The sequence below is a fragment of the Myotis yumanensis genome, unplaced genomic scaffold, assembly GCF_028538775.1.
Source record: "Myotis yumanensis isolate MYYU_CA2020_CCGP unplaced genomic scaffold, mMyoYum1.0.hap1 SCAF_1, whole genome shotgun sequence".
In the NCBI taxonomy this organism is placed as follows: Eukaryota; Metazoa; Chordata; class Mammalia; order Chiroptera; family Vespertilionidae; genus Myotis; species Myotis yumanensis.
Window position 1 is genome coordinate 38,084,498 of NW_027223752.1, and position 16,376 is coordinate 38,100,873.

The 16,376-nt window shown below is 41.8% G+C and overlaps 1 protein-coding gene across 2 annotated transcripts in view; it reads left to right on the forward strand.

The window, feature by feature from the left end:
- The first annotated feature begins 3,064 nt into the window (after positions 1-3,064).
- Positions 3,065-16,376, forward strand: part of WDR89 (WD repeat domain 89) — a 35,103-nt gene continuing 21,791 nt past the window's right edge. Inside the window, exons 1-2 of one of the 2 annotated variants that reach the window (XM_070418688.1) lie at positions 3,065-3,361; positions 4,217-4,287. The gene's annotated coding sequence lies outside the window, so the exon portion shown is untranslated. Of the gene's footprint in view, positions 3,362-4,216; positions 4,288-14,180; positions 14,259-16,376 lie in introns of those variants that run through there. The other variant, XM_070418679.1, reaches the window with a different exon arrangement.

Consider the following 16,376-nt stretch of genomic DNA (forward strand, 5'->3'; position numbering starts at 1 on the left):
TTGTTTTACTATGGTTGCAAATATCAAAAAATTTCTGTATGTGACACGGCACCAGAGTTAAGTTAGGGTTTTTCAAAATGCTGACACGCCGAGCTCAAAAGGTTCGCCATCACTGGTCTAGGTGGACCTCCTGTGCCTGGCTGAGGCCACAGAGAGATCCAGAGGCAAGCTGAGCCTGTATTTTATAGCCAGAGGTAAACAAGGTAGTGGTCACCATGGTTACGATGTCCTTGTGAGTTTCACTTGTTTTGGTAGCACTTGCTGCACCTCCCTTAGCCCATTAGCTACCCAGATAAGATCTACGGAAAAGTCATAAGGTCAAGCTTAATTATGCTAAGAGAGCTGTGCCCTCTAAGCTGGGACTTGTTTTGTGGCTTTGCCAACAGGTCAGTCTGAGGCTTAACCCTATAACTGCTCCCTATAGCTTACTATGTAGGCAACAGGGAAGCTATAAGGGTTTTCTGTTAATAGTACTTACTCCCCCCTCCCCAAAGTTACCATTAAGCTCTGGCCATCATTGCTCAGTGGTTAGAGCATTGGCCTGCGCACCTAAGGGTAGGGAGTCCAATTCCAGGCACATAGCTGGGTTGCAGGTTCAATCCGCAGCCCCTGTCAGGGTATGTGCGGGAGGCAACCAATCTATGCGTCTCTCTCACATAGATGTCTCTGTCTGTCTGTGCCTCTCTCTCTTCCCTTCCCTCCCTCCCTCCCTCCTTTCACTCTCTCTAAAAAGCAATGAAAAAAATATCCTTGGGTGAGGAATACAAAAAATAATAAAAAGCCTACACCTAAGAATAGTTGTTTCTTGCCCTGCCCATAGTGCTGTTCACCAGGCAAATGTCCTCACCTCTTCTGTTTACCTGAATTTATAGCCCTATTTCTAAATGTTTTATAGGGTTATTTTTTTAGATATTGACTTCTCACTATAGGGTATGAGGACTTCATTTTCCATGGCCCACTCCCCTCATTATTGCGAATGCTTTTTGGGTCTAGGATACTGTAAGCCTAGGATACTGACATTTCACAATAATGTACCTTTAGTATGTTTTTCATTTATTGCTTAAGGGATGCAATGGAGACTCATGTCTTCTTCTATGGACATTTTTTTGTTTTGTGTTTTTTTGTTGTTGTTAATCCTCACCCAAGGATATTTTTCCATTGATTTTTAGGGAGAGTGGAAGAGAGAGGGAAAGACAGAGAGAAACATCGATGTGAGAGAAACACATCCATTGGTTGCCTCCTGCATAAGCCCTGACCAGGGCCTGGGCCAGGGAGGAACCTGCAACTGAGGTATGTGCCCTTGACTGGAATCGGACCAGGGACTTTTTGGTCCATGGGCCAACGTTCTATCCACTGAGCCAAACCGACTAGGGCTAGGGACATTTAAAATATAAATATATATATGTATATATATATGTATACATATATATATATTGATTTCAGAGAGGAAGGGAGAGGAAGAGAGAGATAGAAACATCACTGATAAGAAAGAATCATTGATCAGCTGCCTCCTGCACACCCCACACGGGGATCGAGCCCACAACCTGGGCATGTGCCTGACCAGGAATTGAACTGTGATCTCCTGGTTCATAGGTCGATGCTCAACCACTGAGCCACGCTGGCTGGGCTCTGGGGACATTTTTGTATTATTTCTTTGATAAATGCCTCTCCTCCATTTTCTCTCTCCTCATTCCAGACCTTGTATCAATTGAACCTCCTGAATTAATTCTTTCCATAAAATTTTTTTTCTTCGCCCTAACCGCTTTGGCTCAGTGGATAGAGCGTCAGCCTGTGGACTGAAGGGTCCCAGGTTCGATTCTGGTCAAGGGCATGTACCTTGGTTGTGGGCACATCCCCAGTAGGGGGTGTACAGGAGGCAGCTCATTGATGTTTCTCTCTCATCGATGTTTCTAACTCTCTATCCCTCTCCCTTCCTGTCTATAAAAAAAATCAATAAAATATATTCAAAAAAATTTTTGTCTTCTATTTTCCATTTCTTTGCTTTGTATTATACTTTTTGTGATTTTTTTTGCATTTCCAAAGAGCTCTTTCTTAAAATAGAATCTGTATATCAAGCCCTTCCTTGTTAACTGATATATGTTACACATGTAATTAGTATATATGTTAATGAGAAAGCTTGTTATATATATGTTAAATATAATTAGTGAATACCTGTTTTATGTGCAAACTCTTCTCTTTGTGAGTATAATAAAGATTAGTTTTCCCTACTTCAACCCTATTTTCTCCAGGTCCTACTTGCTTTACGTTGGAGCAGCGGTTCTCAACCTGTGGGTCACGACCCCTTTGGGGGTCAAACGACCCTTTCACAGGGGTCGCCTAAGACCATCGGAAAACACATATATAATTACATATTGTTTTTGTGATTAATCACTATGCTTTAATTATGTTCAATTTGTAACAATGAAATTGGGGGTCACCACAACATGAGGAACTGTATTAAAGGGTCGCGGCATGAGGAAGGTTGAGAACCACTGTGTTGGAGGTTTCCTCCAATGTCTGGGACTTGGCTGTCTGTCCATTTTCAAAGCTGAGAGTGTGTGGGATGGGAGAAGGGAACTGGGAGTCCATGGACAGACTTTTGGTCCCATGTCTAAAGCTATCTAATGGCCTCTGGTGCCCATAAGTACTGTACCTCTGAGGGGTTTTCAGAACTCATTAACTTGCTTTCATTTACATTTCTGATTTTTGTTCCTTAAATTGTTACTTCCTCCACCCTGCTAAATCAATTAACACTCTTCCATTCAATTTTCATCTTCTTATAAATTTATTAAAATCTCATTTTTTCTCTCTTGTTTGCTTGGTTCTTCTGGGTTAACTTTTCCCATTCCTTTATAATTTTAGAAAATGGGAGGAGGCAGAGAGAAACTCTGTTACTCTACCTTTTAAAATCAAAAGTCCACTGAAGTTCTAAGTAGGCGGGTTAAGGAATTCTTACCTTTTTCAAGATAAAATATTGGTGACTTTATAGAGAAGAGGCTGGAGAAGGGAGAAAATGGAGGCAAACAAAGTTGGTTTAAAGCTGTTGTAAAGTCCAAGTAAATCATGAGTGGCTGAGTGAGGGTGGTTGTAGTGGGAAAAGCAAGGGTACATGAAAATGTGTTTTTTCTTACAGGTACTTCAACACTTGACTTAATGAAGAGGGTCAAATTATGTCCAGGCTTTCAGTGTGGTTGACTGCGATAGTGAAGGTGGAGACCATTTTTTGTGGAGCGTTGGAAGCATTCACATTCAGAAGGAGGCAAAGGGACTGGATGAAGACTGTGATGAAAGAGAACCAAAGGACTGTGGTGTTTGGTTTCAAGATGGGGAAGAGGGGCGGAGTCAACGTTTTCCAATGCAGGTAGGTCCTGTCAGACAAAAGTTGAGAAAGCCTTTGCATTTGGCAATTAAAAGTTGATTTGCGACCTTTGAGAAAAAGGTTTTCATGGAAGCCTAGAGACTAAAGCTATATTCTAGCAGACTGAAGAATGAAGGTAATGATGAAATAGAGGCAGAATGTAAGGTATTATAGAAAATGGAATAAATCAATGTGTAGTCAGGGTCACAGGAACGTTATTTATAGAGTAGAAGACACGTATATTTGTAGGAAGAAGGAAAAGATAGCACTGTGGAAGAGATTGCAAATAAAGTGAGGATGCAATTGATGATTCAAGACCTCAGAGGACATGTGATTAAGTTCATGGGCAGAGATTGACCTCAGAAAGAAGGGCACTCCTGAGATTTCTAGGATCTTCTTCTCATAAACTCTGCTCCCCTTAAAATACACACACAAACACCCACACGCGAGGTTTTTGTCTTGCATTAGGGTATTTCTCTCTTTCTCTCTCTCTCCCTCCCATACACACACACACACACACACCAGTTCAATTTATGGGAAACAATAACTCATTGTAACATATGTCCTAAAATATTAGTTATTCAGTCCACAACAACACAATGGATGCTTTATCAAAAGAGTCTAAAGTTGGCTTTGTCATTTCTACTTCTTGTCCCCACCAAAGTCTCTCCATCAGTGTGGAGTGAACAGATGATCTCTGGTCATCCAAGAGATAACTGTTGTATAAAATATCTATATGCATGTGTGCACACATACATTCACAGGCACACACATACAAACAGATACTTCTCAGAAAGAATGTAAACTTATTATTCTATCATTCTTCACTCTCTTACCCTGCTTCATTTTTCTTCACAGCACCAGAGCCAATTTTCAGTCAATGTATTTTAGCATGGCTACATCAACTGAAATACCCTCCTTTCATCCTGGTAAGTAAATAACTGCTGTCCCAGATCCTGAGTCCATCCCCTGCTCTTATTACCCCAGCATCTCTAAGACCTTCCCAGGATTCAGTAACTAAAGGCATAACACCAGTCACAACAAAGCTAAGGCTGGCCTATTTTCTTTTTTAAATTTATTAATGAGAAAGAGATTTATTGTTCCACTTATTCATGCATCCCTTGGTTGCTTCTCGTATATCCCCTGACTGGGAATTGAACTGTGACCTCCTGGATTATGGGATGATGCTCAATCAACTGAGCCACACCAGCCAGGCCTAGTGTCAAATATTTTTAATATTCCACCCTGTATAGTACTTATCATTAGCTAAAATTACTTTACATACTTTAAAATTTTTTTTAAGTTATATATTTTTAAAGCATCACTCTTTTTAAAAATATGTACATCTTTTATTGATTTCAGAGATGAAAGGAGAGGGAGAGATAGAAACACCAATGATGAAAGTCATTGATTGGCTGTCTCCTGCATGCCCCACACTGGGGATCAAGCCCACAACCCGGGCATATGCCCTAACCAGGAATCAAACCGTGAACTCCTGGTTCATAGGTTGATGCTCAACCACTGAGCCACACAAGCACGGCTCTTTATATTCTTTTTAATATGAATTACCAATATTGTCTGTCTGCCAAGTAGAAAGTAAGCTGCATGAGGGCAGGGACTTTGTTTTAACATTATATCTCTGTTATCCTTTTCCCCACTGAGTGCTCAGGGTGAATTCCTTACCATATCTGGAGAAAAAGAATTTTCTGAGACTCGCAAGGGAGGATGAGTGATTTCTATTTGCGTGGAATTATATCCCTGCATCTCTAAAGTCCCATTTCCCTTAATCCAGTCCCGGAAGATGTACAGCTGGGGATTCAGTAGAGCTAGAAGCAAAGCCAATGTCTAGAATTTCCATTCCATGGTGGAGCTGGGTCCTGTGCAGCATCAGGCTAGTTGCAGTCCATTAGTGCTTTGTGTGTGGGCAAGTGCAGGAGCCTGAGAACTCCACAAGCCAGGAGTGAAGGGAACTCCTTTGTTTTCAACAGGGGTAGGAAATCTTTTTTCTGCCAAGGGCCATTGGATATTTATAACATCGTTCATGGGCCATACAAAATTATCAACTTAAAAATTAAGTTTGCCCAGCCAGTGTGGCTCAGTGGTTGATCTGTAAATCTCTTATCATTCATGTTTCTCTCTCTCTCTCCCTCTCCCTTCCTCTCTGAAATCAATAAGAAAAAATGTATTTTAAAAAGTTAGCCTGCTATATTCAATCAACTCAACTTACTCCTAATGCCTTGGCAGGGCCAGACCAAATGATTTCAACACCTTTTATGGCCTTTGGGGGCCAAGGGCCGGAAGTTCCCCACCCCTAGTTTAGGAGATTAAGTATCTCAAATCTTCCCATGCTTGCCGTGGTCACGGCTACTGTGGCCAATTACCGATCCCCAGGTATGACTGTCAGTCAATTACCTTCCCTATTTCACCCAGACTTTACTGGGCATGTGTCTAAACTGCAGCTTTCTGGCAACGCTGCACAAATGGCATGCCTATAATATTTGGCCTTCCTTTTGCTCCTTTCCAGTTACTCATAACTAGGTTAAATTAGAACGGCCGGAACCGGTTTGGCTCGGTGGATAGAGCGTCGGCCTGCGGACTGAAAGGTCCCGTGTTCGATCCCGGTCAAGGGCATGTACCTGGGTTTCGGACACATCCCCGGTGGGGATGTGCAGGAGGCAGCTGATCGATGTTTCTCTCTCATCGATGTTTCTAACTCTCTATCTCTCCCTTCCTCTCTGTGAAAAATCAATAAAATATATTTAAAAAAAAATTACAACGGTATCATCTCCAGACCTAAAATATACCAGGCACATAATGGATGATCAGAAATATTTTTGACATAGGAGATATCTGTAATACTATCAACAATAAAATATATATTTAAAATGGGAAAAAATATTTGTTGGATGAGCCAATTTTTTAAGGAAAAGTATCTTCTAAATAAAACACATTTTTATGTAAATGGATGTAGTTTTTTGTTACTTTTTTCAGAGTGGTTTCTGTATCTCATTTTTTTTATCTTCCAGTTTCCTATTCATGCCCAGAGGCCTCCTTGTGTATAAGTAATAACCCAAACAGTAACCTTTTCACGTTACAGAATCATCTACCTCTAAGGCTACCATCTGTCTATTCAAAGGCCTAGTAAAACTGAAATCCTTGCGTCTCCTTATCTTAGCTGATCAAATAGGCAGTCAAAGCCACTATTTTGAGAAAAGAGATTTGTTTTTCTCCTACCCAGAGCGTTCTCACAGAGGTGGGGGCAAAGGATATAATTTACTCTATTTATACTTGGTATTTATGATCTTGCTTTTTGAAACAGTTTTCTTCTTTTAACTATTCATACTGTTCTAAGTAGTTGTTAGGTAAATTTTTTCAAATGTTATTTTTTAAATATGGAAGATTTATGGGAGAAATTACATTCCACAAGTTTAAGTGGGAAATGATTATCAAAAGTAGCAAATTTTATAGTTCAAACCAAAAACTATCATGTATTGATTTTCAATATTGGAATTTAAGGGTGAAAAATGCTAATTAGTTAAATTAACGTATTCATGACTGAGACTTAAATCTACTTAATGTTCATTTTCTCTTCCAAATTTTCCCTTTATTAGCCTGAGAGCAATCATCTGATTACAAAATTTATTCAAGATGTCAACTCTCACTGAGACTATTTTTTATCTCCTTCATTACCATAATGTACTTTTTAAAGTGAAAGAAAACATTGGCTCTGTTGCAATGTGATATTATTGCTCAGATAATAAGATGCTGGCAATCAAGAGCAGATCCATCTTTTTTTTTCAGAGAGGAAGGGAGAGGGAGAAAGAGACAGAAATATCAATGATGAAAAAGAATCATTGATCGGCTGCCTCCTGCATACCCCACACTGGGGATCGAGCCCACAACCCAGGCATGTGCCCTGACTGGGAATTGAACTGTGACCTCCTGGTTCATAGGTCGATTCTCAACCACTGAGCCACCCCGGCCAGGCGAGTAGATCCATCTTTATTGTGTATTCTGCCAAGAAAATTTACAGCGTGGGGCAAAAGTAGGTTTACAGTTGTTGATATGTAAAACAATACAAAAATTAATAAATACTAATACAAGAATAAACTCTGTTTTGTGTATTCACAACTGCAAACCTACTTTAGCCCCACTTTGTATTTACTATAATGCTTAGAAAATTAAATTTAGCCCTGACCAGTTTGGCTCAGTGGATAGAGCGTCAGCCTGCGGACTCAAGGGTCCCAGGTTCGATTCCGGTCAAGGGCATGTACCTTGGTTGCGGGCACATCCCCAGTGGGTTGTGTGCAGGAGGCAGCTGATCGATGTTTCTCTCTCATCGATGTTTCTAACTCTCTATCCCTCTCCCTTCCTCTCTGTAAAAAATCAATAAAACATATTTTTTAAAAAAAAAAAAAGAAAATTAAATTTAAACTCCTATAACTATTTTTCTAGGATAGGAGATGAGAGACTCAAGCAATATGTAAATCTAAAAAAAACCGATAATGAGTAGGGATACCATTGGTATTTGAGTCTGGTGGCTAACAGTTCTAGAACTCCTATGAAAGAAAACAGAAGGCTTTCATAGTTCTTTTACAGCTCAGATAAATGATTTTGTATTATACTGTCACATCAGTTGGAGATTACATGAAAAAAAGAAAAATCCTAAGGATATTAGATTAGTCAAATAGTCTGTTTCACACGTAAGTTCACATAGATTCTCTTTTAATATTGGTCTCTACTCTACTTTGTCGAACTTTGATATACTTGACTTAAACCTCCTTGATTCCATTTCCTGGCTGTTGTAAATTCCTGGTGCTATCATTTCATTATTTCCCCCCTTTTTTCAAGGATCATTGTCAACAATGAAAAGGCTCAGCAAACATCTTTTGTCACCTGTTAGAAATAAGGCGAGCCCCTAAATTCAGGGTTCCTGGTAGAACACAAAACACACTTGGGAGCCAGGCAGCAACGTGAACATCTTTACTTCTGGGTAGAAGGGTGTGCACACATGGTCTGGAAGCTCGGCTTTATAATCCCTGACCCGGGCGACCTGGCCCTCACTCCTGATTGGTGCTCAGGCGCACGGTCTTTCGCGATTGGCTAATTCAAGGGGAGGGGTTGGCCTTTGCTGTTTCAAGATGGTGGCCCCCAGGGGAGCTGTAAGCCATGCGGCCAACATGACTGCTGCCAAGTCTCGCAGCCCAAAATGGCGGCTGTCTATACTGCTTTTTGACAGAAAAGATGCCTTGTTTCTTCTCACACACCCTTCCTACAATCTCTCAGAGCAAGGGGTGCTCGTTGATCAAAGGTCAGGACTTGAACTAATAATTCCTGAGTCCCTGCAATGTGGCAAGCCCTGTGCTAGGTATTTTTATTTACAGTTAATTTTCAAAAAATCCCTGAAAGTAGATATTGTCACCTGATAAGTAATATGAGGATTAGAGAGATTAAATAATTTGCTCAAAACCACACTCCTCATTTTGAGTAACAGTCCTTATTAAAGTGTCTCCCTATTGTGATGATGATGATTATTATTATTATTATTTTGGAGAAAAAGTCCTATCATGTAGAGATACAGAGAGCAGTATTTACAAATGAAATGACATCTGTAATTTTTTATAAATAACCGAATAAGAGATAGTGGGTGCAAGTATAGATGTAAGTTTAGCAATCAGTTGAAGGTGGGTGATAGGATCATACACATAGAGTCCAGGATACCATTTTTTCTACATTTGTGTCTGATGGAACTTTCCATACTGAACAGTTTTTAAAAGTAAGTACAATCTGAAAGGTAGAATCAGGACAGAATTGGTGCAGGTATTGAGGAGAAAAGAAAGACGGTGGAAATTTGTAGTGGCATTTGCCTTAGCAATTCAATAACATTCAGCTTGTCCATTTAGAGCCAATTTTGTGGCATATGCCCTGAATCAACTTCACACGTGTGTACAAACAGACACTTTCATATCTTATTGAAGAAAGGAGTGAATTTATTTTCACAGTAATTATCAAGATCCCAAGCTGCTCCTTTAGTCCTAACCATACTTCTCTGTTTAAATAAAAGACCCAGAGACTAGTTTACCAAATACTCAGGCCTTTTTCTCTCCTCTTAATTTCATTTAAAGTAGTTATGTTACTGTTTGCTCATTCTTTTTAAATTCAAAGTGGCAGGAAGAGTACAGCTTAAACTAGTCAAACTGCCAGCCACTTTTGATCAGCTCTGTGAAGAGGTTTCCTGGAGATAATTGGTGTTTTTTTAACGTCACTATCAGTTTCAGTAATAGTTCTGCCTATTCCCCAACTTTCATATGCTAAACTAAAAGGGGTAATAGTAAAGTCCATCTTTTTTTTTTTTTTTTAAATATATTTTATTGATTTTTTACAGAGAGGAAGGGAGAGAGATAGAGAGTCAGAAACATCGATGAGAGAGAAACATCGATCAGCTGCCTCCTGCACATCTCCCACTGGGGATGTGCCCGCAACCCAGGTACATGCCCTTCACCGGAATCGAACCTGGGACCTTTCAGTCCGCAGGCCGACGCTCGATCCACTGAGCCAAACCGGTTTCGGCTAGTAAAGTCCATCTTAAAACGGAAGGAGTTAAAATATCACAACTGTCTTGAAACACACACACACACACACACACACACACACACCACTATTTGGCATAGTGACTGGTATAAACCAGCGGGCACCTGTCACAGGATGTCCTCACCACCCCACGCTTTGGCTTCAAGGACAGTCCTGTTGACATTTTCACAAGCTCCAAAGCTGATAACGTGCCAGAAAGTACTCCTTACATAGCAGAAGTCTGCATGTCTAAGTGTGGGCCTTAGGTATTGGGAAACACTCAGGGGGTTCTGGGATTCAATAGTCGAGCAAAAGAGTATGGTGCTTAGGGATGGAGCCAGAAGCTTCAAATGCAGGCTGTCAGGCCAAGGTCTCAAGGACCAGCCAGCCAAATGAAGCAGGGAGTCAGAGAGGCAGGCTGGAAAATGGGATTGATTTGTACGTCCTGTATAACTTATGCTAACCCACTCCCACACATGTCAAATATTGTTCCCTGGAATGACTTCTAAGCCTGATAACCCACTCTCAAATGATCTGAAGTTCTTCATCTATGTGTTATTGTGAAGGTATTTTGTAGATGTGATTAATGTTCATAATCAATAGACTTTAAATAAAGGAGATTGTCCTACATAATCTGGGTGGGCCTGATTCAATTAATTGAAAGGCCTTGAGAGTAGAACTGAGGTTTCCCAGAAGAAATTCTGCCTGTGGGCTGAAACTTCACTCATGCTTGGGAGTTAATAAATAGCCTGCTGTAGGGTCAAGCCTCGGACTGACCTGTGGCAGTGCCACAAACAAGTCCCCGCTCGGAGGGCAGAGCCCTCTTAGCATAATTAAGCTTGACCTTATAGCCCTCCCTAGCTCCTTCCTAGGTAGCTAATGGGCTTCGGGAGGTGCAAGTGTTGCCAAAACAAGGTGACACAAGAACATTGTGAACATGCTGACCACTACCCTTGTTTTGCTTTGTGTGCTCTGACTATAAAATAAAGACTCAGCTTGCAGGCTGTGGTGCTGTCTCTCCATCAGAGAAGCAGCGTCCCACTGATCCCCAGCTGTATGCTCTTGTCTGTCTTCTTTAATCCTTCACTGCCCCTCCTCAGGCTCACCGAACCTGCTGGACGGGGCACTGCCTGCCTTTTCTGACAACCTGCTATATTCAGGCTTGACCCCTAGCCAGCCCCCACAACTGTGTAAGTCAATTCCTTGCAAAAATTCCTTACTGTATATTGCCTCCTGGTTCTGTTTCTCTTGTATACAACAAAGGGGCCACATACTAAACTTGACAAGCTCAGGGGAGGCCTTACAAACTCAGAGACCTACAGTAACCACATGGGATGGTCTGAAATTAAAACTCTAACTAAAAGTGAGTCATGGTGGGTAGTAAAGTCCTAGGCCGGCATCTTCCCTGACAGAGGGAAGCCTACTGTCTTTTGCATCTACAATAACATATCTTTGGAATGTCCGGGTAATTTCCTTTTTTTCGGACCCCTCGCTGCACCAGGACATAGACCACAAAACCCCTCATGGCTATTGTTATCCTGTTGTTAACTGCTAACTGTCCTGTAACCACAAATGTAAAAGAAGTTTGTGTCTATTTGTTTTACTTTTTATCCAATCCCTGAGATTTCCCTGCTTTGCTTTCTCCCGCCTCCCTACCACCAGTGGATTTCATGTAACCCCCTTATATCTTCCCCTTTGATTCTGATGTATAAAATAACTGGTAAAACTGCCAATTTCTGGAGCTCTTCTCAATCTGTTGAGATTTTGCTTCCTGGCAATTGTCATCAGTTTGGCTCAAGTAAACTTACAAAAATTCTCTACAGGTTTAAACGTTTCTTATATTGACACTTTGGTTGAGCCCTGATACAGTGATTGAGCATGAGTATTTCAAGTAGTATTATGTACAATTTGGATTTTATATTTTAATAATGACAAATACAAATATTTGTATTTTAATAGCAAATACAAATAGATTTATTTATTTTTAAAAAATATATATATATATATTTTTTATTGACTTTTTACATAGAGGAAGGGAGAGTATAGAGAGTTAGAAACATCGACCAGCTGCCTCCTGCAAACCTCCTACTGGGGATGTGCCCGCAACCAAGGTACATGCCCCTGACCAGAATCGAACCTGGGACCTTTCAGTCTGCAGGCTGACGCTCTATCCACTGAGCCAAACCGGTTAGGGCACAAATAGATTCTTATATATAGGAGTGAGTGCATGTGGGGAGGGGGGAAGGGCGGTATAAACACGAGTTCGCTTTTTGACTAGGTCCGACCTTGGACTCCTATGTCCTTCCTTGTAGTGTCCAGTTCTCGTAAGAATCCTGCTAAGTCATTTTAACTACAATTCCTCTCCCTCAATATCTGATTGGGTTCCTTACCCTACATTATCCTCCAGGCATATCTCTTATCCTAGCCTGCTTTCAGTAAGAATCCTTTGAGTAGATCTAACAATAACTCTCCTTACCCTCTGATGTTTCCTCTTAGTAATTTTCTATCCACAGACCTCACCCCGCAACAACCAACTACTTGACTAGAAATTCCCACTTTTCTTGTTGTATTCAATGTTGAGCCCATTTTTTTCTCCCATATTACAAAACCCCACCATAGTAGTCCCCATTGAAAAAAATGATTTACTGACTTTAACAAATATACATATATATTTCAAAAGGTTTATACTGGTATATCACGTATACAGTTTTTAAAACGCTGACATGAAAATTGTTGAGATTAAAAAGTAAATACAAAGAGGGGTTGTAATTCTCTTCCTGTATCTATCTTCCTGTGTCATCTTGCATTTATCTCACAGTATGTACAATTGCTAAATTTAGGGTACTTTTCTTTTTTTAATATATTTTTATTGATTTCAGAGAGGAAGGGAGAGAGAGAGATAGAAACATCAATGATGAGAGAGAATCATTGATTGGCTGCCTCCTGCACGCCCTCTACTGGGGATCGAGCCTGCAACCCAGGCATGTGCCCTTGACTGGAATGGAACCTGGGACCCTTCAGTCCCACGCTCTATCCACTGAGCCAAACCGGCTAGGGCAAGGGTACTTTTCAAATATTCTCAAATATACACTAATATCAAAATCAAAGACCGTTTTGTTGTCACAGTAAAATTTTTACAAACCAGACATGTTACTATTCACCCTAGTATGGTAATTACGAACAACTAGCACTTGGGTTGCGGGTGAATTTCCCGCCAAAATATAAGATGGCGCGTTAAAATGCCTATATCTTTTGAAGTATGGGTTCGATTGAAATGAAATATTTGGTAATACGCAGTTACAATCGGCCCGAGTTTACACGTTTCCCGCACTCCACCGCAAATCTATATGAACCGAGTTTAAGACGGCTCCCACGGAGTACGCGCAATTCACGCGAGCCGACTTAACTCGTTTCCCGCAACCCAAGTGCTAGCAGAGCACCAAGCTGAGTAGGAAAGTGTCTGAAACACTAATATTTCTTTTACAAACACATACATGGAGTCTTTTCAGTTTAACTAAATGTCTTTTGGCTTTAATGGTGCTGGTAAGTGAAAGGATTAAAAAAAACATATCGCAACACATCAGGACGTCAGCAGGTGTTAAGGATTCGGTGGCAACCACCACATTTCAAGATATAGGACTTGCGCCTTCGGGACTACAAATCAGTTCCCTGCGGGGGAGGTGGAGCGACCTTCAAGTTGGTAACTTTTTCAGCCAATGACACAACCACGCCAAAGAGGAAGTAAGGACTGGTTCCTTTGAGTCATACTTAGAAGTTCTGAGTATATTCTTGCTAAGGATGTCTCACCTGTAGGAGAAACTTCTGAGACGTTATAGCAATTCCCTACCCAACACTGGCCCGGCGGGAGTTCTTGCATCTAACCCAGGAAGGAACTCACGTGGCCTAGTGTCAACGGAAGAACCCAGTCCCCAGCGGAAGAGGCGGAACCCGCTTGATTCTTGCCCTTTATTGGCCACGCAGCCAGGAGGCTAACCCTTTATCACAACCAATGGGCGTTGAAACTTCTGGTAACGTCACCTAGCGTACCGGCGGTGGAGTGCGGCGATCTACGTAAACTGGCTCCACACAGGCGCGGACGTCCTGCTTTCGGCCAATCGGAAGAGAGGTCGGCTGCCGGCAATTCCTCGCGCCTCCCCGCCTCTTTCGCTTCCCTGGGCTATGGCCCGCCTCTCTGTTGCTGACCAATCCTCTTCATTTTCCGTGCCGTGTTTACCCAATCAGAGAGGTAGAGGGTGGAGTTCCGGTTGTTCGCTCTGCGCCGTGACTGAGCTCGTGTTCCTGCCGCGCCACTTGTGGTCTTGTAGCTGAGGTACATTTTCTAGGGCTGGGATGGGCGTATGGCCGGGCTGGGCAGCTCTCCCAGCCGATGGCGGCTGAACGGCTGAAGTCTAGCGCTGAGGGTAGTGGGGAGGAGCCGGGGGGAAGGACTACACGTTGGGGCTTCTGGTGCCGCGGTTCGAACTTCCGTCCAACCGGCGCAGACCTGCCCCTAGGGCCGCTGCTGCCGCCAGCACTTCCTTTGGGTCATTCATTAAAAGTATTGCGCCTTGCCGAGCCGGTTTGGCTCAGTGGATAGAGCATGGCCTGTGGACTGAAGGGACCCCGGTTCGATTCCGGTCAAGGGCCCGTGCCTTGGTTGCAGGCTCGCGGGGCACGTGTGGGAGGCAACCAATCGATATGATCGATGTCTCTCCCTTCTCCCCCCCCCCCCCCCCCGAAAAATCAATGAGAAAAGTATTCTCGAGTTAGGATTAACAATAGAAAAAAACGTAGCGTCGTTCGGCACTCCCTCGGATTCTTTCCTACCCCCAGGGCTTGTACATTTTCGTGGTCGGAAAGCAAGTGTTTACTTGGGAAAAGGCGTAGGACGAACTCCGAGATGATGCGCTATGTTGAGCACTTCGCGTGTATTTATCTCGTTCATCCACAGAGCACTTCTGAAGAGATGCTTTTACTGTTCTCATTTTCTCGCGAAAACACACTCGTGCTAAATGACTAGTCCGCGTGTCCTCTAGACGAGTCAGCTTGTCTTGGACAACTTAAACGGAGTGTGGCCTTTGATCTCCATGAACGTAAAATTAGAATGTATTCTCACGTGGAGTTATTTCAGAATACTGCACACCTGCAAGTAGATGGGTTGGTTGTGGCCGAGGTTAAGTGCTCTAGAAGGAAGACATCGGGGAAGTCACCCTCTCAGCCTCCGCTTCTTCACGTGCAGAATTGAAATCAGTACCAGCCTTGTCTACTTCCTAGAGTTATTAGGATCAAAGGAGAAATAATTTTGAATACAAATTACCGATGTTAACTACATACGACTGTTTCTGCTTTTCAAATTCCTGTAAGGTATCTCTTGTATGCGTTCCTTAGTGTTAGTATGTATGCTGAGTTAAGTGATCCCTTACCTCCATTCTTTTTTCTTTTTGGTTAATCCTCAGGAGAAAATGGTTTTTTTTCCCCATTGATTTTTAGGGAATGAAAGAGAGGGAGGGGGGAGAGAGAAACATTGATGTGAGAGACACAGATTGCCTCCTGTGTGCACTCCAGTGGGCTGGGGATTGAACCTGCAGCCCAAGTTCATACCCTTGACCTGGAATGGCACCTGCGACCCTTCACACCCTTCAGTGTGTACCCTGGCTTTCTGACCACTGAGCATACGGGCCAGGGCCTTATCTCCATTCTTGTTATGGACAATTATCCTGATTATTATTACTTTTTATTGTTCGTTGTTGTTTTTTTAAATTTCACCATTCCTTGAAATGCAGCAGAGCTAGCAGATAAGAGCAGATTTTTAAACTAAACTGCCTGAACTGAGTACTGGCTCCAGTTACTAGCTCTATGATCTTTTAGCCGTTTATACATAACCATTCTGTGCTTCAGTTTCCCATTTGTGAATGGGATGATTATAAATACTTCAGAGGATGCTATGAGAATTAAATGAGAAAATACTTATGAAGTGTGAAAACAGTGCCTGACAAACACTATGAAATAAATTCTTTCCTGTTGATTTCATTCAAGTTTTAATGTGAAATAATAGAAGAGAAAAAGCTCTAGGTGATGACTTATATTTTAAACTTACTGTATCTTATAGCTGATATTACTTTAAATCTTTCGTTAAGCCTGTAAAAACTTTACACAGGCAACCAAAATTTGTACTGGACTTTATATCATTGATATTGCCATAATCTTTTAAAAAATCCACATGTGTATGTTTTAAATATTTTAACTCTAATTTGCTTGGTTGTTTGATTGGTGATGATTCATTTCAGTTAGTGCAAATAAGAATTATAATACGTACCCCCTGGCCTGGTACGTTGGTTACCAGCTTAGTTGGTTAGAGCTTTGTCCTAATACGCCAAGGTTGCAGGTTCAACCCCTGGTCAGGGCACATACAAGAATCAACCAATGAATACATAAATAAGTGGAACAA